Source organism: Coturnix japonica, chromosome 4, assembly GCF_001577835.2.
Source record: "Coturnix japonica isolate 7356 chromosome 4, Coturnix japonica 2.1, whole genome shotgun sequence".
Taxonomy (NCBI): Eukaryota; Metazoa; Chordata; class Aves; order Galliformes; family Phasianidae; genus Coturnix; species Coturnix japonica.
Window position 1 is genome coordinate 78772953 of NC_029519.1, and position 26795 is coordinate 78799747.

General features: G+C 35.9%; 1 long non-coding RNA gene across 1 annotated transcript; it reads right to left on the minus strand.

Moving 5' to 3' along the window:
* Positions 1 to 1945: 1945 nt before the first annotated feature.
* On the minus strand, positions 1946 to 9551 carry LOC116653379. The gene is made up of 2 exons (XR_004307061.1): positions 9087 to 9551; positions 1946 to 6500 (listed from the first exon to the last, which is right to left on the minus strand). It is a non-coding gene; the product is annotated as an uncharacterized LOC116653379 (long non-coding RNA).
* Positions 9552 to 26795: the final 17244 nt, after the last annotated feature.

The window sequence follows — 26795 nt, forward strand, 5'->3', positions numbered from 1 at the left end:
CTACCATAACAGGTACTATAGTCTGTTATCCAACTCTGAGATTCAGGAAATCTTAATTCCATTTTTAAGTCAAGCAAAATAGCATCAGTGATTGTCTTTTTCTCCAACCTGATGTACAAGGTGTGGATAAATCACCAAACAGAAATAAATTGGTTATTTAGCACTTCTAAATAAACTGTGAGATTTGGAATAGTAGCTCTTACTGTTGTCTTCAAAATAATTCCAATGGAGAAACAATTAGCATGATAAAGGCAGAATTCTGCTTGTTTTGCGATCATATATTCCTGATAATGCCTCATTTCTCTCTCACATTTTTTTTTCCTTTATTTGCACTTCTATTCAAAAATACTTTATTGAATTATCTTTCAAAAAAGTCATTAAGTCTTGTAAATTGGAAACTAGAAATGTTTCCATGGCTATGACAAGGATTTCACTATGAATGCCTACAGTAACCTTCTGAATAGTAAACAGGCCAGAGAATTTATTTCTTATCTAAACTGTTTGCAGATTGACAAGGGTATCGTGACATTTCCTACAAGGAACTGGACACAGTCTAGATAATGACTGCTGCATTATTTTCCTTTTTAATTGAAATTTAAATGAATACTCTGCTGATAAAGCACCCAATTGATTATTTACTCCTTGCTTTATGCCATGAATACATGTGCATTTAGATTCTCTGGCTTGCTAAGCAGTTGTCCTGGCTGATGGTGCCAGTGTGACATTTCTCTTAACTGTAAATAGACAAAGATTACAGATATTTCATTATTTGTCTCCTTAAATGAGGAAGACAGTGAGAACTTAAAGGATCTGCGATCTAAATCTGTTGCTTAATGCCAGGAACACAAAGACACTAATCTACCATAAATTATGACCTGTATCTATCTAGCCCTGATTACATCATTCAACACTCGTGACTTGAACCATGGAATTATAAAAAGATCAGTGAGACACAAGTCCAGGTCAAGAATTTGAAGATCATACCTTTACATCAAGTAATATCTTAACGAAACAAGCATGTCTACTGTTAAGAAGGTTGATATTACCAATTTATAAGTTTGTCCCCAATTAATAAATCTGGAATGGCACAAATCTTCACTAGAGGAGGATTGGACTGGATGTTAGAAAAAATGTATTTACCTTGAGGGTGGCCAAACACTGGAACAGGCTTCCTAGAAAGGTGGTTGATGCCCCATGACTGACAGTGTTCAAGAGGAATTTGGATAACAACCACAGTAATATGAGTTAATTTTTGGTTATTCCTGAAGTGGTTAAGCAGTTGAACAATGATATTTGAAGGTCTCTTCCAACTGATCTGTTCTATTCTACTCTACTCTACTCTACTCTACTCTACTCTACTCTACTCTACTCTACTCTACTCTACTCTACTCTACTCTACCCAACTCTGCTCTATGCCACTAATCTTAGTGAGTTGACTAAGACCCCCAGATGAAACACTGATAGTTAGTCCTCTCAGAAGTTATTTGAGGGTGAGTTCAACCAATGGTACATTCATTATTTACATATCAGATATATCCAACGTGACCAAATTATTTCTCTACCTCTATGGGCCACAGAGAAAAGCAATAAGATGCCTCAAGGTCTATAATTGCCTGTCAAGATAGAAAATTAAATAGAATAGGACTCATCAGCCTGGAAATAAAGGACTTAAAGGAGAAATTTTGAAAGCATAAAAGAAAATGAACAGAGAAAATCTATTAATTTACATGGACAAAGAGGACACAAAGATATAACAGGCAGCAGATTTAAAATAAAGTAAAATTAATGAATTATAGAAATAGTTGCCACAGGATAGTATAGAGGCCAAAAATATAGATTTATTTTTAAAACAGAATAACAAAAGGAAAAGTCCTTGAAGTCCTGTTAAAAGGAAACTTTGAATTCAACATCTGTATCAAAAAATTCGTGCTGAAATTATTTTTTCTTTAATTTTTTTTTTATTTATTTTTTAATTTTGCTGGTATTATTATCAAGGGATTGTAGTGTGTGAAGAATATATCTGCATGTGTGTGTGTATATATATGCATATATATATTCTTTTTGACACTTTCCTAAATGTTTTTCAAAATGGGGGTGGTTTCACAAAATAAGAAAGTAAGTGAGTGTTGACATGTGTGTCTACACTTTCATTATATCCAGTGCAGCTGTAATCAATACAATCACTGAAATATAGAGGGGAACATTATAGACACTTCAAGCATATGAGCTAATCATAACATTATAAAATTGTAAAATCACAGAGCCATGGAATGGTTTGGGTTGGAAATATTTAAAATTCATCTTCTTCCAACCCCCTTGCTTTAGACAGTGATACCCACCAGACTAGTTTGACCCCATACAACTTGGCTTCAAGCATCTCTAGAGGTGGTGCATCCACGGCTCCTCTTGTTCTCTAGCACAACTTGTTTCTGTGTCTCACTGGAGTTAAATACCTCCCTAAATTCTGGAGACAGTAAGTCAGTCATCAGTAGTGGCTGCCACCCAGCTATTCCTTCTGGAGAGAATGGGTCTCCAAATAGGTCCTAAATCATACCTGCCAGATCCGTGGAATTTGTCCACAGCTCGTATATAGAGTGGCTTTGTATTTGAACATATAGTTGTAAGTCTTGAATTATTTTTACTGTCCATGTGAGAAGCAAGATAGTGGAATACATGAACTTTGGCTTGGTTGGCTGTGACCTTTCCAACATTTTCTTCTGAGCTGTCTTTGAAATAATAAAATGGATAATAATGTAATTTTCTGAGTGAGTGTAACACACTTTTCTTTGTGTGTTACACTCTTTGGGCCCTAATCTACAGTTGAAATCCTATAAAAAGGCCCAAATCCACACTAGTAGGTATTCTCAACAGCAAGAGTTAATTATCTAAATGCCTTTGTAATATCATGCCACTCATAGTTACAAGCAATATATCCCATATCATATGCTCATCTATCAGTTAAGGTGCTGATTTCCCCTCATTGCCACTAGGCTCGGGGTAAAAAACTGTTAATATGTGCAAGTGACTGGTGATATTGCAATGCAAAATAACTGTAGTGGGGAATTTTTTTAAGACCTCAGCAGGATGCCAGCATCTATACTAACTACTGATGGAGCAAACACAAGTTGAGTTTATTTTTCTAAAGACTATCCCTTGTTATTTATTGGTTTTCATCCAATTGTATTATATTTTCTTTCTCGTTCCTTGTTGCTTCTGTCACATTCATTTCATAAGCTGGCCCTAAATCCAAAATAGCTTGCCACGGGAGAATCATTTAGCATATGGGGATTTCACAAGAACATTTTGCTGGCGTCATCTGTCCTATGAGTATCCATGTACCCATATTTCCTGGCATGCTACGTAGGTGACTAAGCAACTAGTGAATACCAGCTGCAGCATAAATCCTCTGGAGGCAATGGCATCATCAAAATCAGAGAAAGTCTTTTAACATATCTCTAAATCAAGTTCTAACTCATTATGTGATGAGTAAGAAGAAAAAAAGAAAAAAAAAATTGGTTTTGATTCACTAAGTTGAATCAATTGAAAAAACTGAAGATTCAATTGCAAAGTTGAATTCAAGCTTAAAGAAGGTAGATTTAGGTTGGATACAAGAAAGAAGTCTTTTACAGTGAGGATGATGTGGCGCTGGAACAGGTTGTCTAGAGATGTAGTTCATGCCCTGTCCCTGAAGACTTTCAAGGTGAGGCTGCATCAGGCCCTGGGCAACCTGATCTAGCTGTGGTGTTCATTGCAGGGGAGTTGGACTAGATAGCCTTTAAAGGTCCCTTTCAACTCTAAAGATTCTATGATTCTAAGTACCAACCTGCCTCCTGAGTGGCACGGAGTTGGAAATCAAAGCCTTCTGTTCAGTCATATAACAGAAGCTACCATACAAATTTAGATCTTTTACTTTTTCGTTTATTTCTATATGTTTTCTCCTCCTCTAATCAAGTTTTTCTACTATAATATAGAATATAGTGAATAGGTTAGAACCTAATTTAAGTTTCTGTAGTTTAGTTGACTACAGTAGCATGTTCTTTGTTGATATCAGTAGATAATTTTGCACCTTCCATTTCAGTATAAAATGGGTAATGGAAATAATGAACCCACAACCTGATTGGATAGTGGAAGAATTTGCTTAATCACATAATTACAGTTCCACTATGACCTTCCAGGAAAACTGATTTGTATTTATAGCTAAAGGAGAGCACAGACCTGTCCTGATCTATTCAATGAAGTGAGTTCAGTGTCTCTGGATACCCAGCTTCATGGTGCCCAAATGCTGCCACTCAGATTGTGCTCATAAATGTATGTGTGCATGCATACTCTCACCACTAGCACTGTCTTATCAGCCAGCTTGTTTCTACAACCAATAGATGTGCTCCAGTGATCTCCATCTCCTTTCTGCCTACATTTTCTCACCTCTCTGTGCAGCAGGGAATAACTGGACTTTATATGCAACAGGGTGATGATAGACAAGGAAGATTGGTTCTAAACTAAAAGAGGGGAGATTTAGATTAGATGGTGGGAGGAAAATCCTTAATCAGGAGATGATGAGGCACTGGCACAGTCTGCCTAGAGAAGGTGTGGATGCCCCATCCATGGAGGTATTCAAGGATAGACAAGGAAGACTGGTTCTAAACTAAAAGAGGGGAGATTTAGATTAGATGGTGGGAGGAAAATCCTTAATCAGGAGATGATGAGGCACTGGCACAGTCTGCCTAGAGAAGGCGTGGATGCCCCATCCATGGAGGTATTCAAGGGATAGACAAGGAAGACTGGTTCTAAACTAAAAGAGGGGAGATTTAGATTAGATGGTGGGAGAAAATCCTTAATCAGGAGATGATGAGGCACTGGCACAGTCTGCCTAGAGAAGGCGTGGATGCCCCATCCATGGAGGTATTCAAGGCCAGGTTGGATGAAACTTCAATCAGCTTGGTCTAGCCTTGGTGTCCCTGCCCATGGCAGGGGGTTGGAATGAGATGGCCTTTCAGAACCCTTCTAGTCCAGATCATTCTATGATTTTTGATATGGGTGAGTCAGCGCAGACATGGAATCAAATTTTATTCTTTCTAAGTACTTTCTCAACTCTCTAAGAACAATGGACTTTCTTAGCTTTTAATGTTATTCCTCCTGCTAAATACTTGCATTTCTCAGTTATTAATGCATCCCTGTATGTATGGGTATGCTTCCTCAGAGAGGTGAGAGCTCAAATATTTACTTCTAATTGGAATTTCCCTTTCTGCAGGTGGCTCTCAACTAAATAAAAAAATCAAAGGGCATGAAAATTGCTCCATCATTATAATATTGTAGTTGCATTTCATAAAATTTATATTGCCCTGTTGCTATGGCAACTGCATTTAAACCTTCTTCTTACTAGCTGGATCATGTAAAACAACTGAACTCATAGAAAGGAGTTCACTGCTAATTTTCTTTTTTCTATGTCTGGGTATTATGCAAAGTGTTATAAGTATTTAGCTTAATCAGCAATGCCTATGAAACTAATTATTCTATTCAGCAGGAGCATTCAGGTACAGGACATGAACTCTGTGAATGGCAAGATTCACTCAGAATGAGTTAGGGTGGGACAAAAGGAGTATGGAGGAAGGAGAAGTATTTCTTTCATATTTCTACAGTGATAAGTGATGTTTGTTTTAATAATGTAAAATCCAGCAGAATTACTTTCTGACACAAGGAAAAAAATTCCCTAGTTATTTTCTTATTGCAACAATATACAGGCCACCTCTCCATCTTGCCTTAAACTGTTAGTGAGTTTGCTGTTACAAGAATGAACATCATAGAAAAGAACTGGAATATTTGCAAACAATCTACTAGAAAATAAATTAAAAAAAAAATCTGAATATGAATGTATTCAACTACATTTTGGCAAGTTTATAAATGAAAACATAGCAACCAACATTCCACATGAAATGAATTTACCATTTGATAAATAACTGACTTAATAAATACACTATATCATCTGAAAAAATAACCTTGGGAACTCCAGCCTTTGGAGCCACCCATTTCTGTCCCTGCTCATGAGGAAAGAGTTTTCCTTTAACCATGTATGAAACACTTCCTCACCCATTTATGTGGAACAGTACACTTCTACATAGAATGCCATAAAATCATTGTGTCTTGTGTCTTGGGTCCCATCTGACCAACAACCTGATTTTCCCTTAGTTTTCCCATCCAAGGTCACTCTGATAATTTGATTTGTCCATAGAGGTTATGATGTCCAGAGAAGTTGTTGGAATCTCCTTCCCTGTAGTCCTTCAAGAGCCAACAGGACATGATCCTTGGCAACATGCTGCAGGCATCCCTACTTGAGCAGGGAGTTGGAGCAGATGATTTCAGGAGGTCTCTTCAAATGTCAGCTATTCTGCGATTTGTTCATAACCACTGTCCTTATATTCACTGATCCCTTTATTGAAGGTGTTGGTCTGTGCTTGCTTGAATCCAAAGCCTCAAGGGAGCAGATCGCATAGTTAGCCTTTCACCTGAAAAGTGAGATAGTTTTAGAATGTTCCCAGGCCCTCTGCAGCTCTAGTAACTGTATCACTAAAGCACGGTACTGTTCAGAAGTAGTTACTTTGCTGTTTATGAATTTCAGTGAATATATCTTCTAAATCAAGTACAAAAATATTGCCTCCAAAAGCAAAGCCAATCATGTAAAGAGGCTGAATTTCAAGTGAAAAATAATTTCCACATCAAAGATTTCTCTTAATACAAAACCCTATTTAAAACTGATCTAAGTGGAGCAGGTTGTTTATAGTTCATTATACAGCAAAGACTTTAGAGGCAGCCTATCATGTAGAAGCTCCGGCTACAAGTATGTATATAATTGATACTGTGCTTGAAGAGGTACAAAAATGATAAGAGAATTTAATACATGTCATCTGCAGTCTCAAGTGTATTGTCCATGCTTAGTAGATGACATTTATTTTTCAGTTGACTTCCTTAGTGAAATGCAGCTGTTGGTTTATGTCAAATCAATAAAGACTTAATTACAGTAAATGTAAAAGAATTATAAATAAATGTAGTACAGAGCAAGCATTTGAGAAAAGTGGCTCAGCACTTAAAGTGCCCACATTCTTAAAGTTGCCTTCTCTTGGGCAGTCAAACTAAACATAGAAACTCCTCTCAAACAATCCCAAACCCCAATGAACCTTCTTTTTCAAATTCCTCTGCATGATGAAAGCCCATTTCTTGGTTACCCTCTCTCTGTAATCATCATTTTACATTCATACAAATAGAAATGAGCAGATTGCCATCTGACTTAAACTGGTCTTTTAATCCCTGTCTTTTTTGTACTGGAGAGCCCAGAACTGGACACGGTATTTCAAATGTGGCCTCACCAGGGCAGAGTAGAGGGGGAGGATCACCTCCCTTTACCTGCTGGCCACACCCTTTTTAATACACCCCAGGATACCATTGGCCTTCTTGGCTACAAGGGCACACTACTGGCTCATGGTCAACCTGTTGTCCACCAGGACACCCACGTCCCTCTCAGCAGAACTCCTCTTTAGTAGGTCTTCCTCCAGCCTGTACTGGTGCATGCAATTATTTCTTCCTAGGTGCAAGACTCTACACTTGCTTTTGTCTCATCCCTTTTGTTGTTTGGTTTTTTTTTGCCTCATCTGGTTTCTTACTGCCCAGCTCTCCAGCCTGTACAGACTTGGCAGCATTAGTTTAATGGCTGGACTTGATCTTCTTCACCAACTGAAATGATTCCAGGATTCTATGATTTTAGGGATGGAAACTCTATTGCTTCACTAAGCAATCCCTGTGGCATTTAATGACTACCTATGATAAATGCACTCAACTCCTTGACCAAACCATCAGTAATTTGGTTCAGGCTCTGAAGGAAGTAAAGACCCATACTCTAACTATGCCATGAACTTCTTTAATTCCAAACAATTATTTGATATAAATAGATTCACCAGATTCAGTTGCATGATATGCTTTTGTATTCTTAAGTATGAAGACAAGATCTTTGACCATGCAATTAACGCTTGAAAAGCAGGAGGCTCTTCCAAAACTAAATTATCAAGGAACAAAAGAAGTTGTAGGTCCAAGGAGTCATAGGCTTACCTTTGCATTTTTACATAATCTTACTGCAAGCCAACCAAAGCAGGTACCCAAGCACTGTTTTATTGTCAAATGAAGATACAGAAGGTAACTCAGGCAGCGAATGTCAGTCAAACTGAATAAGGGCTTGAGTTTACAGCTCCAGTTGCCATGAAGTTTGTAAACATGAGAAAATATACCTCAGAGTACAGAATGCCTTTAAGTGTATCATGCTGTATTCAGTCTCTTCACTGATCACACATTTCAGCAAGGAAGAAGTCAACGAAAAACGGCAGTCATTCAAAGGACAGGACTCAGATATTGTATGTGGGCTTTTAGATAAAGGACCTATGTCTCTAGAGTTGGTAACTACTGTTTCTTGTATATGCCTTATAATGCTTTTAGTCATTAATAAGAAATTATCAGTCCCAAATGTATGTAAATGTATGTATATAATCGATTTTGTTATTCTGGTACTGGAAATAGTTCCAGATTTCCTATTCAGAAGAAATGAGAAAAATGACCAGAGGAACATTCAACTATGATTCATTTACACTAATAGCATTCTTTTTTTTTATATCAGAAACATGTACTAAAGACTGAAAACATCATCACACGTCTGGATTTCAGATGCAAGGCAATACATAAGAAAACAGTGAAAATAGGTGTAAGACCTTAAGCAGAGATACAGCTGTTGGCAAATACAGTCATTGGCTCTTGTTATTTCCTTTGATGTGGAAGATGTTACTGTTTCTCCTCACTGAAGTTCAGGTAGATCACACCACCACAAATGAAGCACACAAAGGCTAAAAGCATTGATTTTCATGAGATGATGCATAAAGATCCACTTAAGACCATATTTCGTTTCTGACAACACAGAAGGGTTAAAAGCTAGAAATCAAAAGGAATCACCTCATGTTATATTTCTTAAAGTCAGTTCCTTGCAGGTTTCAATCTCCTTAACATTCACTTCTAGTAGCTATTTTTGCTTTAAATATGCACATCTAAATTCTTACCTGTGATCCTTCACACAAGCACTTTGATCCTTCCTGCCCTCCATGGAAAACAAACCATATTCCTTCTCTTGTTACTTGGCAACGTGATGGAGCAGATTTAGGGACCAGATTCTGCACTTAGTCTCCCACTGATTTCAATAGAAAAGAAAAAAAGAAAAAAAAAAAGGAAGAAGAAAAGCTTGGGGAGCAGAGACACGGATTATGAGGTTTACAATCGACGGAGAATCAACAGGAGGAATTGTACAGCCACATATCTAAAAGCATTTTGAACTTGCAGGTTTGAAGAGGTGGTACCATTCCTATATTTCTCCTATCAGCTCTCATTTTAAGTGAGAGCTGCAGCTCCTGAGTAGGCTGTTTTCTTTTTTGGTACACTGGATTTCTTTAAAAAATATTTTGCTTATCAGCTGGTATTCTTCTGGCAAGCAGATAGTAAAATAATTCACGATCCATTAACAGGCAGAAGAAACCGAATGCTGTCACTGGTGGCTGGAGCCTCACACAAGGGGTTTAAGTCCCCTGTTCCATCAGAAACTTGTGCATTTTTGAACAAGGACATTAACATTGTTTCATCAGTTAATATTTCTTTTAAAATAACAATTAGTCCTAAAGTGACTTCAGGGTCATACATACAAAACGGTTTGGATGTTTGAAGTTTGCAATTACAACTTTTTGGTACCTGCCACAGGTTCCAAATCCCTGAAGAACTGCCTTAGAATGTCCCCTATAATATATATACATATATATAAGTGGAAAGACATATAAAACACTGGAACAAGTTATCCAGGGAAACTGTGGAAACTGTGTTCAGGTCTAGTTTGAATGGGGCCCTAGGCAGCCTGATCTGGTGGGGAGCAGCCAGCCCATAGTAGAAGCTAGCACCTGATGAACTTTAAGGTCCTTTCCAATCTAAACCATTCTATGATTCTGTAAATATAATACAAATGCTAAATATAAGCATCCTTGTGAAAATGTTTCATTCCTGTTCTTAGGTACCAATCAGGATTTAAGGGAGATATCTTATGCCAGCAAAGCCAGAAAAGCCCTCCAATGATAAGTTCACAACTACGTGGTTTGTTTTGTTCAATAGTCTTCAACAGAGCCATGATATTGAAGGTGGTTTCACCAGCTAATTTTTCTGGATCAGAATATTAATCCAGAATTTTGGATGTAGGCTCAGGTAATTGCCAGAAAAATACTATATATATAAAACTAAAAGTGGAGAATTTATGCTTTTGTACATGTGAACAATATGAACAATCATATTGTTTTATTTATTTATTTATTTATTGCTTTTGGACTCAATAAACCAATGCTTATTTTATGTTTAAGGGAGGAAGAATACTGAAAAGAAATCACCCAATGCATCCCTCAACCTCAGGATAAACGATGAGTCCCTTGGATTGCATGATTCAAACTATCATAGATTCCTCTAAGTTCTAATTATCTTGCTTTTATGGAATATCTTGAAAAAGTATTTTTCATTTCTCTCAATAAAAGGGACAAGTTGGGAAACAAATCTGCTTTTCTTAAATCTTCTATGAATGATGGATATCCAATAAAGAACTTGTCTAACAGAACTAAGATCCAACCAAGCACTGTAATAACTACAAGTTTCAGAGCATCAGTTTATGACTAAAAGCTTCATTTCAGAATCATAACTATAGCCACATTTTTATGTGCATTCAGCACCAGCACACGGAGATTAACATTTGTATACAACTGGGTATACATACAGATGTTCCTAAAGATATAAATTGTATATTTATCCTGCTTTTCCTTCAAGATCTTCCATTTGGAATTATTATTATGAGACATTCTCATAATATTGAAAGGATATGTGAAAAAGAAAAAAAGCAATTCTCTGTACAGTCAACAGCAGAGTTTTATAATGTTCAAAACTGTTTTTACCTTGCAGCAAAAAGGAAGGACTTTCATCTCCATTGTTTATACTATAGAGAACTGCTATTTGAAATAGAAAAAAATACATCAACAAACAGACAACAAAACTGGAATCAACATATGCAAGAGACAAAAGAAAAACAAAACAATATGAAAACCAAAGAAACAGTAGAATAAAACCAAGGGGAATAAAAGCTCATTTTAAACCAAGATATAAAAAAAAAAGGGAGTGGCATTACTCAAAAGAAGTCCATAAAGAGAAAACAAACACTATTTATCATGTCCCTCTAACACAGATACTTCAATTATGTCAGAAGTGTTTATATTACTCCTAAATACTTCTAAAGAGTTGAGTTGACCCATTTGTTGACTTTTGCATTTGTAGCAGAAAGATTCTGAATCCTGAACTTTGCCTGGACAGCCTCAAACTGTTCTCTTCCCAAAGGTTACTGCTTTTCCTGTGGCACTTCACAAGAGCCAAGAAAGAGAGGTATTCCTGTACAGTAACTATGTCAAGATAAATTTCAAAGGCAAAAGAAATCTTAAGGATTTATATATATGTAAAGATTGCAATGAAATTCATGTTTGTCCTTACAACTTTTTAATTCTCAGATTAATTAAATGTGCTTTTCCTTAGTAAAGGATGAGGAAAAGTCTACAAAACAAAGCATTTTGATTGATTTATCAGATGGAGAAAAAGAAAAAGGAGGTGAGGGAGTATTGGCCTTTGGTTGTGAGCTCATGTACTCATATTAACATGGCAGCCTCACCTAGACTAGATCAAGGATGATTTTGAAGTTCCATGGAGTTAAACAGATGTTATCCTGTATAACTGTGTGCATAACTCCTGCTGTCATCAAAGAAGCAAACTTTTCAGCAAGTGAAAAATCAGTAAGTTATATCCTCTCAAATAATATGATAATGAGTATGAAAATACTATTTTCCATGCTTTCAATAAAAAAAAAAAAGAGCTATACATAAACACTGACTATCCAACCCAGCCACCTCTGCTGAAACAGGAATTTTCTCTCTATTTTTTCTTACCAAATAAGGGGGAAAATCCTTTTCAATTTGAAGATACTGATCTTCAGAACATTTTCACCAACAAATCCCTTTCATACAGAGCTAGAGGTTTAAATGTAACTTTGAGGAAAATGTTTAGAAAACATAACTGATTACATGGAGCAGAGTTGTCTCAACAGTAGTTTGCTGAAGTACAATAAAGTTAAGTTGTAATAATAATAAAAATATTCAGCTATGTGAATTTGATTTTGATGAGAATTCTTTGCAAGGCACTGTTTATAGAATTTAACAAGGTACCAGAAAAAACACAAGTGATCTCTATGAGAACTGGTGCTTTAAAAACAACCTGAGCTGCTTGCAGCCAATCTTAAAAAGTTTATCCTAGAACTTGTAAAATGTACATATAAAAAATCAAGAACATTTGGACATCTAAGAAACCTTTTTAACTCCTGCCATTTTTTTTAGATTTAAAGAAATCTCAGAACATGTTCACAGAGCAAGAAAAAGTGAAAACTTAGAATTTTAAAGATGTTCCTAGGCTTCCTTTCAAAAGAATAAAGTCAGCTACTGCACAGTGGCACCTGTATTAACAAATTTCTTAAGCTAATGAGACTAACACCATCCATAAAGGAGATATGGTAGGCAAAAGATGAAAGCAGGTAGTATTTTTTTTATTCTCTACAGACTCTAAAGCCAAGTTCTGTTTCCAAACTTCAATATTATTCTCATCATTTCTTAGCCTATTCACCCAGTCATCTCTTTTATTTAAGTAAGGAAGCAATGACCGGGATACAATGAATGATGGATCCTTAAAGTGGAACCAAAGAGAAAACAACCACAAAACAGAGTACCATTTTTTTTCCTTTTTTTTTTTCCCCCCCAATCAGTTGAGCTGCAATATCAAAGGCAAGACATGAGGATTTTTTCTCTCTCCCCATTCTAAAAAGCTGTCCAATTTAATTCAAATGTTTTATTTTAATTGGATCTTGAAGAGATTTTTCCAGTTGTAAACAGAAAAAAACTTTCTTATTACATATCAGAATGATCTTAAACATACATTCCCACAGGAGAAAAACTCCTGTATATATAATCTCGCTGAAATGAGAAATGTTTACACTCAGACTATTTGATAGATTCTGTGCCTAAAGACAGTTCTTTGAAGGACTTCTGTGCAGCAAATAAATTCAAACATTTTCTTTGATTTCATGATACCAGTAAGTATATATAGCAGCACCACCACCATTTTAACTGTTGATAATAGTTCCAGTCATTAGTAGAAATAATTCCCAGAAATGTATCAATTATTTGTGATGGTTTAAAATTGTGTTCATTTTGAAAGCAATACTTTCATCTTTAATTAGGAAAGAATAGTTAAACTTCAAATTCTTGTACTGCATACATAGAATATCTGCATTTGAGAGAGTAGAACAGAAAAATATAGCAACAGATGCAATTTTTTTTTTCATAAAAAAAAAATTTCTTCTTTTCCTTTTTCCTTACTAAGACATGGATTTAGTTCTGATTGGTCCACTTCCTCCTAATTATACTTCAGATTAACGTAGGATGGAGAACCCATACTGAAAGAGCAGTCTCTCAGGCATTGTCCATTCTCCATTTGCCCTGCTCTATCTTGTTTTCAAGGTGACATCCATGATTTCTCTGATCTGACATTCAGAGTGTCATTCTGATCTTTTATTTCCATCATTTATTACATCAGGACTGAATCACTCAATAACACCACTGCAGAAACAGCACTGCTTTCACAGCTCAAAGTAACTAGCAGTTCAAATTAATTACAAAAGTTCCCCCAAAACTGTTAATGTCTTAAAAAATATCAGGATACACCTTGCATGTGACTGAAACTGCACCTTTTTTAATGGGGTTTAGGACAAATCACTCATTATTACACTATAACCTAAACATGTGTAGTTGATCTTAACTTATAGGTTGCTTTAGTTCTACAGTATTTTTGCTTCTTAAGGATCCTAACTGATTTTTCTTACAAATTTTATATAGAAATGGCATCAATACCAAAAGGTATTCTTTTTAATTTTGATTCCATACAATAAGTAATTCTTACCCCATAAGATAATTTCCAATTCAAACATATTTTCAAACTGAAGAGCATATAGATGGAAGAAAATGCCTGAGATCTATCGAACCATCTGAATGAAGATGTAGAGAAGAACGAGACTTCATAGTCCATCGCTAAATCTAACATTTCAGTCTAAGTAACCAACACCTTTTCATGTAGTAATAAGGACTATGGAGGGAGGAAGCAGCCCTTTCCCAGTTCAGTCTGTTCTCTCCAAAGATAAGCTGTTGCATTGTTCAGAATGAGACAGATTTCTTTCTCAAAATAGCAAAGATAGCAATTATTTCTGTAAAGCTTCCTGTATGTTATGCACACACTTTTTCTCAGTTGCTCAAGGTGGACTGTGAGATGTAAGTAAGCAAGAAAATGGAACAGATCATAAAATGTTTCAAGTATTTCTAAGAAAAAAAACAACTCAATTTATTTCTGTTGCTAAGCAAATTAAAGAACAAGGCAGTTGCTGCAGAAGCAATAGGAACATACCATTGTGTTGTTCATAGACATGGTTGTATATCAGTTGATTATTACAAAATAAGTAATGTTATTTTGCAAGAAGAATCTACTATTAAAATGGTATTTTTTACAATGAAGAAAAAAAAAATCTTTACAGAACTGCTTTATATTACATTCTGTTTTAAGTGAGAAAATACTGAACCTTTTTTTCCTAAGATTTTTTATTATTATTATTATTGGGAACTGATGTCTCAAATTACAGAAATATCAAAATATCTTGGTCAATTTTTCACTTTTAGATGACAAATATGGGAATAATCCATTTCCCAATTGATTATTTTCACGAGACCAATAATAGAAAAATAGAATAATAGAATGGCTTGGGTTGGAAGGGACCCAAAGGATCATCAAGCCCCTCTGCCATAGGCAGAGCCACCAAAATCCAGATGTGTTGAATTTACACAAATAAATTTTTAACCTTCAGAAAAGGAAAGAAAAGAAAAACAGACAAAAAAATAGGCTGTTAACATTGTATCAAAATTCACAGGTATTAAAATACTGCAAAGAAAAATAAATGTTTTGATTGCTTTTGATATTTTGACATAGAAAGTTAGGGAAAAAAAAAACCACAACACTTTAAGACATCAAAAGAGGAAAATAAATAATTATCATTTGATCTTGAAGACAATACATAGATTTTTTTTTTCCCATTTTTGCTTTTGCTAGAATGATATTAGAATTTGTAAACCCTGAATATCGCTAACATTAAAACATGATGCAAAAAATTATTTTAGCAATTATAGACATTTAGGAACATGGCTGCTCAGGCTCTAAGAATTATTCTCTACATCATGAAGAATTTCCCCTATCTTTAAAAGTGACAAAATTAACAGGCAGTGATTTGTTTTGTATTTCTTTTGCAGTATACTGAAACTTAGTAATACAGCCTTAACATTAGAAGAGTTTCATGTTACATTGGATGCAATCAATATAGCTTCACTGAAGATTAAAGTCATATGCAGTCTGAGATGCAAATCTTACATAAAAAGAGGAGGAAAATAGAAGGAATTAGGAAAGGACTTCAGTACAGTTGTTCACAAATGACTTTTCATTTCTGCTTACAAATTAGATTAATGTAAACAGAGTCACCCATTTGAAGTAAACTATATTATCTTTAGAGGAAATTAGGAACATACTGAGCAGTCTAACTTGAACAGGTGCTTGAATAGAGACTGGTAGTGTGAAAGATGTAGTACTGTTCTCTTGCAATGTCAAATGCAACAGTACAAAAACTATTTTACTGTGATCAAACAAACATACAAAACATACTGGAGAGTGATGATACATAGTGAAACCCCAAATAAGGTTAACTCTTATTGTGCCTTTACAAAGTTTTATGGAATTTCTAAGATAAAGTGTAACGAATATTCATTACAGTGGACAAACATTACCATTTGAACAATGCATTAAAGATTATAACAATGTTGATACAGTAAGAAGAAATGTTCCTCTAGAATGACTCTCAAAATAAGTTGTTAGCATTTTTTTTTTGTCTATGATTGCATTCTTATCTATCAGAAAGACACAGGACTGCCAGTGATCTCAGACTGGGAGAGCTCTTTCTGACAAGACTTAGATTTTTCTAAAGAACACTCTGTTTTAACCTCAGCTATCTCTTCTCCTGAAACAAGAAAAAATCAGTTAAACACTTTCAGGGTGACCTAAAATTGAGAAAGCTGTATCACTGATTGGGCATTAAATTAAAAAATAAAATAAAATCAAGTTTCTATTCCTCAAAATTAACTTTTTTTTGTTGTTGTTTATTTTTGCGTAAGGCTACTTAAATCCATTATGTAAAAGCCTTTAAGACTTACTATTCTATAGTTATAAAAAAAATCATGGCTATGGTGGATTTCACTCACTAGGGCCATCTGACAAAGAACATTCAGAATTCAGACTGTTAATCCAAATTTGAGCGCTGCACCCAAACTGCCTATTGGAAACAATCTTAAGCCCACAGGGAAGGACATGGTCAGCATCAGTAGATATTTCTGCAACCTCTCCCATCCTGTCTCAAATGGTAAGTCATTTCTAAGTCCCTAAAACTAGACCTGCTTCCTTAAATACTGGTTTATCTTAAAATACAGACTTTGTTTTGCTTCTGATATAAGCTATACTGAATCATTCTAGAATACTATAACATACTTTTGCATGCCAGAAACAACACCCTTGTCCATCCCTGGCTTTCTGCAATAGAAAACAGGTTTGCAAAAATCACTGTCTTGATGATAAATCTGCAATTCCAGCATTGCTTTGCTACAGTGAGTGGCCTTTAATGGTTAAAAATTAGAACAGAGACTGTATGCCTGGAGTCTTAAACATAATAGGTGCCTGCCTCTTGGATCTGATGCTTACACAGGTTTTTGGGGAATTTATATGCATATGGAAAAGTATGAGGATATGACATCCCCCTGCACACAGACACTTTGATCCTTCAGGCTTTTTGATGAGCAGGTTTGGGAATTTGCAGGTGTTCAATTAGTCACCAGAGGGAGCCCATATTATTTCATAAACATGATAACGAGCACTGAAAAGCAGAAGAGGGAAGATAACCTTTAGGGTGGCAGAGTGAGAGAATCATTGTGTTTCACACCAACGCCCACAGTCACACCCACTCCTTGACAATTAGACACCAATACTTTGCCACCCCGTGCAGGGTGGATTTTTCAGCAACAGGAATGCAAAACAAACCTGGGGGAGGATGAACATAATCCCTCTTATTCTTAGTCTATAAAAGATCTTTGTATCTGCTGATGTATTAAGGAATGGTGGCAAGTGATACATTTGATCATATAAAGTTCAGATGCCGGTAAAGAATTTCAATTATCACAAAACCACCTCTGTGACACTAAATATGTCTGGATAATCAAAGACAGTAGAAAGGAACATGGGATTAGACAGATTGCCTATTAATCTGTTACAAATGTTGAGATAAGACATGATTTTATGAGAGGGTATCACTGGGATTTTTCCCATGACACTGCTCTGTATTATATGAGAAACCTTCCCTTCTGCCAGTTGCAAATAAGCTTCCTTAATTCCTGTAATAGCTAGTCACTCTCTCACCACCCAGCTAATGATTTCCTACCTTCCTTATCAACAATTAAGAAATATATATATATATATATATATATATAAAATAAAATAAATTCTATTACAAATCTTTTTTATTTTTACCTGTATTATATAAGTACTCATTGATCCTCTGTGAATATCTTTCTTAGTAATTGTCCTTAAGAACAATCTCAAATGCATCACACTTCACTTAGCAATATTTTCTGTACGTATTCTCAATGAGGAATTCTCTATTTTGCCAGAAAGTGAAGGAGGAAAAAATAAAATAAAATAAAATAAAATAAAATAAAATAAAATAAAATAAAATAAAATAAAATAAAATAAATAAAGGTTAAGTCTCATTTATAGCACTGTAATGGTAAAATCAACTATGGTACAGGATTCACTGAATGGAGAGGGTTTTTTTTTTGTATTAGGACGTTATCAGCTACACACAGTACAGTAGAGGGAATTTTGTCATTGTTATAGCTTCTAGGAATTTTCCTATTTTCATATATTAGCTCTTCTGCAGATATGTACAAATGATTACAGTATTTCAGAAGTCTTTTTACTTGTGAAGTGAATCGGTAGCAGAGCATTCTTCCTGTCCCTGATAGAAGATATCACCCTATCTGTTCCTTCACCCTTTAATTGCAGAGCAATTAAATTCCCCACAGTTTGCAATATCTATGTCCAGAATGACTCATCTCATCACATTTTTTTTTTTCTTGCTTTCACTACGTGCTTCACAAGATACTGCTTAATGTTTTTCTGTTCCTCATGGAGCTGAATCTTTCATCTTGAATTGCTATTTTTCTATAGTGTACACCTTGGCTGGTCAGATATTTCTTGCATCGTTGCATGAAAAAAACAAACAAATAAATAAATAAATAAATCTGCTTCTTGCCTCGACTGTAATTTTGGGATGCATCCAATGACACAACATGTAAAGGATAAAATATGTCTCTGACTGATAAGCACAGATTTTCAGGGGGGAAAAAAAATCCCCCACAAGGCTGTTACAGAATATCCAACATTTAATTTTAGATAGGATCTCATGCATCTGAAGAAACATTATTGCATACTAAGAAGGAAATGATCTGAAATGGTTTGGGAGTGATATTTAACCTCAGCTATGGGTGTTATTTGCATGACTATAAAGTGGCTTTGGAAAAGGTGGGCTTTATAGCACAGCTCTTGTAATTTGCAGTAAACCGAAGCTGCATGATTAGATGGTGAGCATGAAGCGGCACAGGATTTATTAATGGTGCTGATAATATCTGCAGCCTTGTCAGTTGCTGCTGCAAGCTCTGTGCTTTGGTCCAGTTTTTAAAGACTGACCTGATGCCAGAAGTATCAGCAGGATGACTAAACCATCAGCAATTCGGTTTCCCTCCATGATCTGCAGACTCTGTCCTTAGAGATGGGACACAACTACCAACCATAATATTTACAGCCTTACAGTTTTAGAATGAAAGAGATGATTTTGTTCTCTTGATTCCCTGTAACCCAAGCAGCCTCTCTGTAGTAGTGAGTGGAAAGGTGAGTCTTTCTGGAGAACTCACGTTTTTTGTTTTTTTTTTTCAGCAAAGGGACGTACTCAATGATTTGGGTATGAGGTATGACCCTGCTATTTGCAAGTCATGAAAACTCCTTGAGACAAGCATCACCATGACTATGTAGTTTTCAACACCATCAGTAATCAAATTCATCATCTTGTTACAGCCCACTGAATATGGTTGTTTTTTTCATTTGCCCAGAATAGAAGCAACATCCTCTCCTTCCCAAGGTGGTGAGTCTGCTCTGTCCTGTTTCACCTTGCATTTCTATAGTACAATTGCATAAGTATTGTAATTAATTTGCATGGGCTTTCTCTGGCTTCTTGATGGGTTACCAACTCTCTTCCTGTTGGACATCCCATTCTCCAAGTCCCTACACCGTACAGTTTATTATACATTAGGATAAAAAAACCTGTTCCTAAACATGGTGAGTCTCCTTCCCATTTTTCTTGTCATTGCCATGCTCACTGTAGAACTGCAAGTACTTTCCCCAAATCCTTTGGTTTAATAGAGTTGTTGATCAGACTGTTATACGTGATCCTTTCTTCCATTTATCTTCTGCATTGGTCTTGTTTGGAAAGGTATTGGTAGCATAGCAGTGAGCAGCATGCATGGATGTCCTCTGCCCCAGTAGCTGGCCCATGTCAAGTCAGATCCAGCTCCAGCAGCTTCAAAAGGGTCCTACTGTTGACTGGAACAGGGACAGGAGTGACAATGGTTGTGCTTCTGGGTGATTATACTGAAGAAAGAACAAAACCTGCACAGCAGCTGAAATAGAGAAATGAGAAAACAAAGAGAGAGAAGCAGACCTGCAGTCACTGTGTTTAGTGCGGGCGGTGGGCAGGAGGTGCTCCAGGCACAAAGCAGATGCTCCCTGTAACCCAGGAGAGACCTGTGGTAGAGCAGGCTGTCCTCCAACAATCCATTAGGCCTCATTCTGGAGCAGGTCCAGGCTCCATGTAGCCATGTTGGAGCAGTGCTTAAAGAGCTGCAGCCCAAATGGGATGAGTTTGGGATGGAAGGCATGCTGTGGGATGCCCCCATGTAAAGCAAGGGTAGAGTGGGATCATGAAGGAGCAGCAAAAATGAAGCACTATGGACAGACCACAGTCCCTTTTCACCTACATTGCTTGGGGGGAAGGAGGTAGCAGAAGGTGGATTGAGGAGGAGTTTTAATTTACTTTTAATTCTCATTGCTCTAGTCTGTTAGTAGTTGGCAATAAATTACATTAATCTCCCTTATGCTGAGTCTGTTTTGCCTGTGATGGTAATTGGTGAGCAATCTCCCTGTCCTTATCTCAACCCATGAGCATTTTTTCATCATATTTTCTCCCCCTGTCCTTCTGTGGAAAGCAGCGTGGTTGTGTTTCTACTGGTGTGAAACCACCACAGATGCAGAGGATTATTATTGGTAAGAAAAAGTCCCATACAGGGTCCTTCATTTCTGTCTCATTTTTATATGATATTTGTGACAAAATATTTATTTTAAGGCTAAAAACTTTTGGCTACCATGTTTGCTGGAGTCTGTGTATTGCATTATATTTTCCTATAAATTATTTAATTTACACATTTATTTGGGAGGGTAATGTGGACATATGAGACATAATGATACTCATTCTTCTTAAAGGCACATAGTAGATCAGATGCTGATAGCTTTATTCACAGTGAACAAGTTGGTTAATTGATAAGATCGACTGACTGTATCATTCATTCAAAATAAGTTACCAGCATATTTAATCACAGAGTATATACTCACATGACCATGATTATTATGAATAATAATAATATATCAATAGATGCAATAATAACAGCAATGGTATTCTAATAAATGTCTGTTTTTATGTGGTATGCTAATGTTTCATAAGTAAAATCACAGGCAATACCCAAAGCTGACAATACACGCAATATCAAATAAGAATCATTCCATCCTGAATACTGGCAGAGCCATCAGATGTGGCAATATTGACTCAGAATCTAGATTTCCTTTTCTTGTTTGCTGTTGCAAGGCACTATATTACCTCATGTGAGAGACTACTGCCTCCTGAAATGTTTAATAATCCTAAGCTCTTTTACTATTAGAGTTGCAAAAACAAAGCCCTTGATTTCTCTGAAAACAGTTCAGAGGAATATTCAAACCTGTTTTTGATCCCTACCTGGATGTAATGCCAGATCCTAAGCTATCCTCTTCTCCCATTAAAGCTAGGAAAAGAGAGAGGAAAATAAAATGAATTATTTAATACTTCATTTGTGTGTTTTTATTTTTTAATTAAATCTTGTAACTAGTAGAGTTGGTACATTAAAAACTTTGCCAGGCTTACATTCCACAATATTATCAGTGAATATATTTTATGTATCCATATTAGCACACTTGCTCATTCAGCAATATTCTACCATATTTTCCATAGTATCAAGTATATTGCTTACCTTTGCCAGGATAGTATAGAATTAGGTTATTAGCTGCCCTTGCTGCTTTTTCTAATGTTCCTTAGCTTTAGAATTTCCTAATCAAAAGTTTAAGTTATTTCATTGCTCTTCTCTGTGATATTTGCTTCCTTTAAATATATTTTGATACTTTCCTGAATAGTCAGCACATCCCCATCTCATGGTAATATATATTCCAAAGAGTGCTAGTGGCCAAACTTTGCAACACTTCTGAGGGCTCCACAAGACGATAAATTGAATATAATGGAGTCTGTGAACTCCTGCGACTCCTGGCTATATATATTATAATGAAGTGGGAGATGTGCTGATTATCACATAATGCAGATGCATTATGTACAAAATAGGCACCAAGAGAAATGAATGTGCTTGGGTTTTATCACTCAGTGTTATTAGAATGAAAGGACTCAGGTATGCTTAATTATAAACTGCAAATGTCATGCCTCCTTTCCCTCCTAGCACCCAGGAAAATCAGCACATTAAGAAAGAAGCAATGCCCTGTATCTTTGCAATTAGACACGTATAATCAAAGAATAAAAATTTTACAGGTCTGTCTACTGTAAAAGAGTTTTTATATCTTGGGAGTTAAAGTCTGATTTTAGTTCTCTTCATAGTCGAGGAAAAAACCTTATAAATAGGTTGCTCCAAAAATAATGCCTCCTGTTTATTTTCACAGAAATCACAATTGATACAAATAACCAAATAACACTACTCAATAGAACAAATTCTCAGCTACAAAACACTATTTTTCAGCATGCTCACCACCAGTCGCTAAGCATTTTTCACTAGCAGTGAACAAGAGCCTGAATACTGCACTCAAAAATCTGCACCAGTGTAGGGGATCACTGTCACCAGTTCAGAAACTCAACACCCACCTCCTCACCACGCTCGCATTCACTATTTTATCTATGTAAATGTTCAGCAGAGTCGCTGAAGTTGGCAGTGTCTTTTTTTTTTTTTTTTTTTTTTAACATTGAAGAATTCAATGACACAGCTTTGTTTCATACACACTTCCACGCCAGACTCCATTTTGTCAGACTGCCCCTCTGCTGTCATCTGTCACACGACAAGAAAATGCAATGGAACACTGGCACGAAGGTTCAGCCTATACAACCACACCACCAACCTCTGCCTCAGACACTGTGAGACAACATAAAAAATAGAAGACTTTACTTTCAGAGAAGCTTTCCTACATTTTCTAATCTAATACAGGATGAATATGCACCAGTTGCTTATATTAGCTTCTCCAAAAAGAAATGCTGGAAATAAAATAAATAATCAAGTTTCAACAGAATCAAACAAAGCATCTTTCTTGACATTCATAATAAATACTTCAATTAGATTTCAATTAGACCACCTCCAACCAGTTCCCAGAGTTATAAACTTTCTGTTTTGTTGTTGTTGTTGTTTGTTTTGTCTTTTCCATTCTGCTTTTGTTGTCTTTCCTTCTGCAGCATTTTCTACATTTGTGAATCAAGAAGTAGTGATTTACAAAGATAATGATTATTCAGTTCCTTACTGGCTTGATCTATAAAATCTCTAAATATTATTTTCTTCATTTTTTGATGGTTTCTTTTGCAGAGTCTTCATGAGGGTTCATCTTCTCTCATTCAACTGTTCTAATTATTTCATCTGATTTACAAAAGCAGGTGGAAATCCAATATCTCTAGAGCTGAATTGATAATTGCCTAACAAAGATATTGTAAACTTATTTACTCATTTTCAGCTGCATGCATGAAGATGATCTGTTTTCCCATTCAATTCCTTCACATTTTTCTTTTAATATTTTTGTCTTCTGACATATTTAAAGAACTTATGTTTATCTTAGTATTCTTCAGCAGTGCTGCTTCATTATTCCCATTTATGCTTTCAGTGTCATCTTTATAGTCCTTCTGTTTCCTCACATAAAATTCTAACAGTACTGCAGATCTTTTCTTTCCTATCATTTTAAAGGTCTGTATTGCTTTCATTTAACTTAAAAGACATATCAGCCATCAACGCTGTAGCATACAGCTTGATTCTGCATAATGGCATATTATTCTTCCAAACTTTCTCTGTCATATCCTAGATGCTTAGTTATATTCATAAACATTTGCTCTGTCTCATAAGTACTTTGTATTTATCTCAATTATTACATGGTTGATGGTATTAAATGAAATTTTAAAAAAAAATAAATAAATAAAAAACAAAATTGACCTTATTTTCTAGGCATCATGCTATCCAACAACCGAAATTCGAAACAGTATTTAATAACTGTTTCTTAAACAGCATCTAAAAGTCACTTCCTTTATCACAGTCATTATGGTATGTCTTAAACACAGTATTTTCCCCCTTTATCCCTTGATCTTTACATGTAACAAGTAATTTTCATTGCATTTAAAGCCCCAAATATTACTGTGATTTCAGATCTTTGAGAATACCTTGTTCACCACCTTGAGGAATGATGAATATTTTCTTTGATGTTACTCAATAACAAAAAAAAAAAGATCAGCCCAAGCCTTTTAAAGTTTTCTAACAGAACTATAGAAACTGTTTTATTTACTTTCCTGTTTTCCTTCTCCATATCACCCAGGAGAAGGTAAGAAAAACTAGATGTTGATTAAGGTATAACAAATCCAATAAAATGGGTATTTCTCCCAGAAATTGTTAAGGGTCTCAGATCTAAACTGAAAAAAAACCAAAGGAATAAGAAAAAAGAAAAAAAAAAAAAAGAGTGTATTAATATACACTGAAGAATTATTTCCAAGTTTTCAGCGTGGTTTTGCAAACAGTGAAATACACTGTCTTGCAGACGTGAATACCTGACATTCTTCACTAACTTTTGAAACAAAAAATAGCAGATCTGGTTGCCCAGGACCCCATCTAGCCTGGCCTTGAACCCCTCTAGGGATGGGGAGGTGTTCTATAGTACACATGTGTTCTTTTTATCTTCCCTAACAAAATAGGAGGTTAGAGTGTAACAACTCTACTGATTCCACCTGTAAGAATAAAATTGAATGCAATCCTTAACAAAGAACTAAGTGTGTACTTTCACAGGAGACATTATGCCTGAAAGAAGCTTTATCTAGACTTTGAAGCTTACTGGGAAGTAAAGACATGAAGCAAATACGACATCAGGCTTTACTAATCCCATGCTCTGGATATAATCTGCAAAGTTTAGCTACTTTATAATTGCAGTGTTCCATCTTCGGGTATATGATTGTTAAATTCTTGACATTTCATTTCTGGGCTCCATGCAGCTACAACTACCAATGAAATTGTCTGTGCTCTGGTTCCTTGAAATCAGACTCCAAGGATCTTGAACTGGCTACTCACAAAATAAACTTAAAGAATTACCAGGTGCATTTTCGTCCTATTTCCATAAAATTATATGTATATCTCGTAAGATAGTATTAACCAAACTTTTCTGTAATAATGAACAGATTTTTATTTTTTTTTCTTCATACTTAAAGCATTTACTGTACAATTAAAGAAGATAGTATAGTTGATGGAAGAGCAGTTATCTTAAATTTGGGTTTAATGCTTTCAAATAACATTAGCATAGTTCTTTGACCAAACACACACACACACACACACACACACATATATATAGTAGCTTAATACAACTGAAACTAAGACAATAATAGCTTAATTCAACTGAAACTAAGACAATTCCCATAAATTTCCCCTGTATTCACTCTAGTGAAAGAAGAATGGAAATAGAATCATAGTGCTAAGAACTCCAACAGAAGGAAAACAATACATACACTGACATTGTGGTGCTATTTTTGAGATTAAAATCTGTAAAACTTACTCAGAATTTCATGTCATGGGAAATGTTAGGCTGTGGAAACCTCCTTAAATTAGGAAATTGGAATGAAATGTTCTTTAGAATTACTGTTTATTTCATAGTGTTTCCTTAGATACAATTATGGAATATTTACTGGAGGTGATGTGCACTGAAATGTCCACATCTTGAGAGAAAACAAATCTGCAGGGTGGATTGCAGTATATAATTCATTCCATGATGGTTCTCTAAGCAATGTGATAACCTTAGCTGTTAGCATCCACCAGAAGAGCTTCCTGTGCTGACTGAAAAACCCAAAACAACTGAATCATTTATGGAGCTGGCTGGAGGTCCTGTGACCAAATCGCTGATCAACCTGCAGGGATGTGGACACTTGGAACTGACTTAGGTTTTGTTGAGCCAGCCTTGAGCAAACATGTTTACGAGTAAACTTTGGAAAAAAAATAGTATGAGCCACACAAAGTTCACCTGAAAGGAAGAAAATAACTTATGTTTTTAAGCGTAAGGGAGCGAGCGAAGGGAGGGAAGGGAAGGGAAGGGAAGGGGAAGGGAAAGGGAAGGGAAGGGAAAGGGAAGGGAAAGGGAAGGAGGAGGAAGGAGGAAAGGGAAGGAAGAGGAAGGGAAGGGAAGGGAAGGGAAGGGAAGGGAAGGGAAGGGAAGGGAAGGGAAGGGAAGGGAAGGGAAGGGAAGGAAAGGGAAGGAAAGGAAAGGGAAGGAAAGGATCCATCATGGATAAGTTGGGAGGACACTGCTGGCTTCAACTAGTCAACAGGCTGATCTTCTCTCTCTGTCTCATTGGGCCTATGAAATAATATGAAATAAAACAAAAATTACACTAAGACTAGCAAATGAGGGTGGGTAGATACACATTCTCTCACAGAACTATTCAGCTCAACCCAACACACGTTCATTGGCAGGGACATGATAACACAGCCCTGCCAATTCTTCCACTTCTGACAGTATATGATTACTGTTTTCAGCAGAAAAGTACTGGCTTAGCAAAAAGAGATTTTCTCCATCTTGCCCAGACATCCAACAGCTTGCATCATTGGATTTTTGGTAAATGCTTCTTGTTCAACAGATATTCAGATTTTGTACTTGAAGATTTGTCTAGACGAGATGCTACTGACATGCGGAATCAGACTCTATAACCAGAGATAGGTTATAAAGCAGGTATGTGTTTATTCAGCGCTGGGCACATGGGGGATCACTCCTCCTATCATGCGCACCGAAAGGCAGGAGCGTTACAAAGTTATAGAGCAAGTGTATACATATTCATCAAATTTCTGAGAAATCATTAACATATTCATTGTTTTTCCGGGAACTCATTTACATGC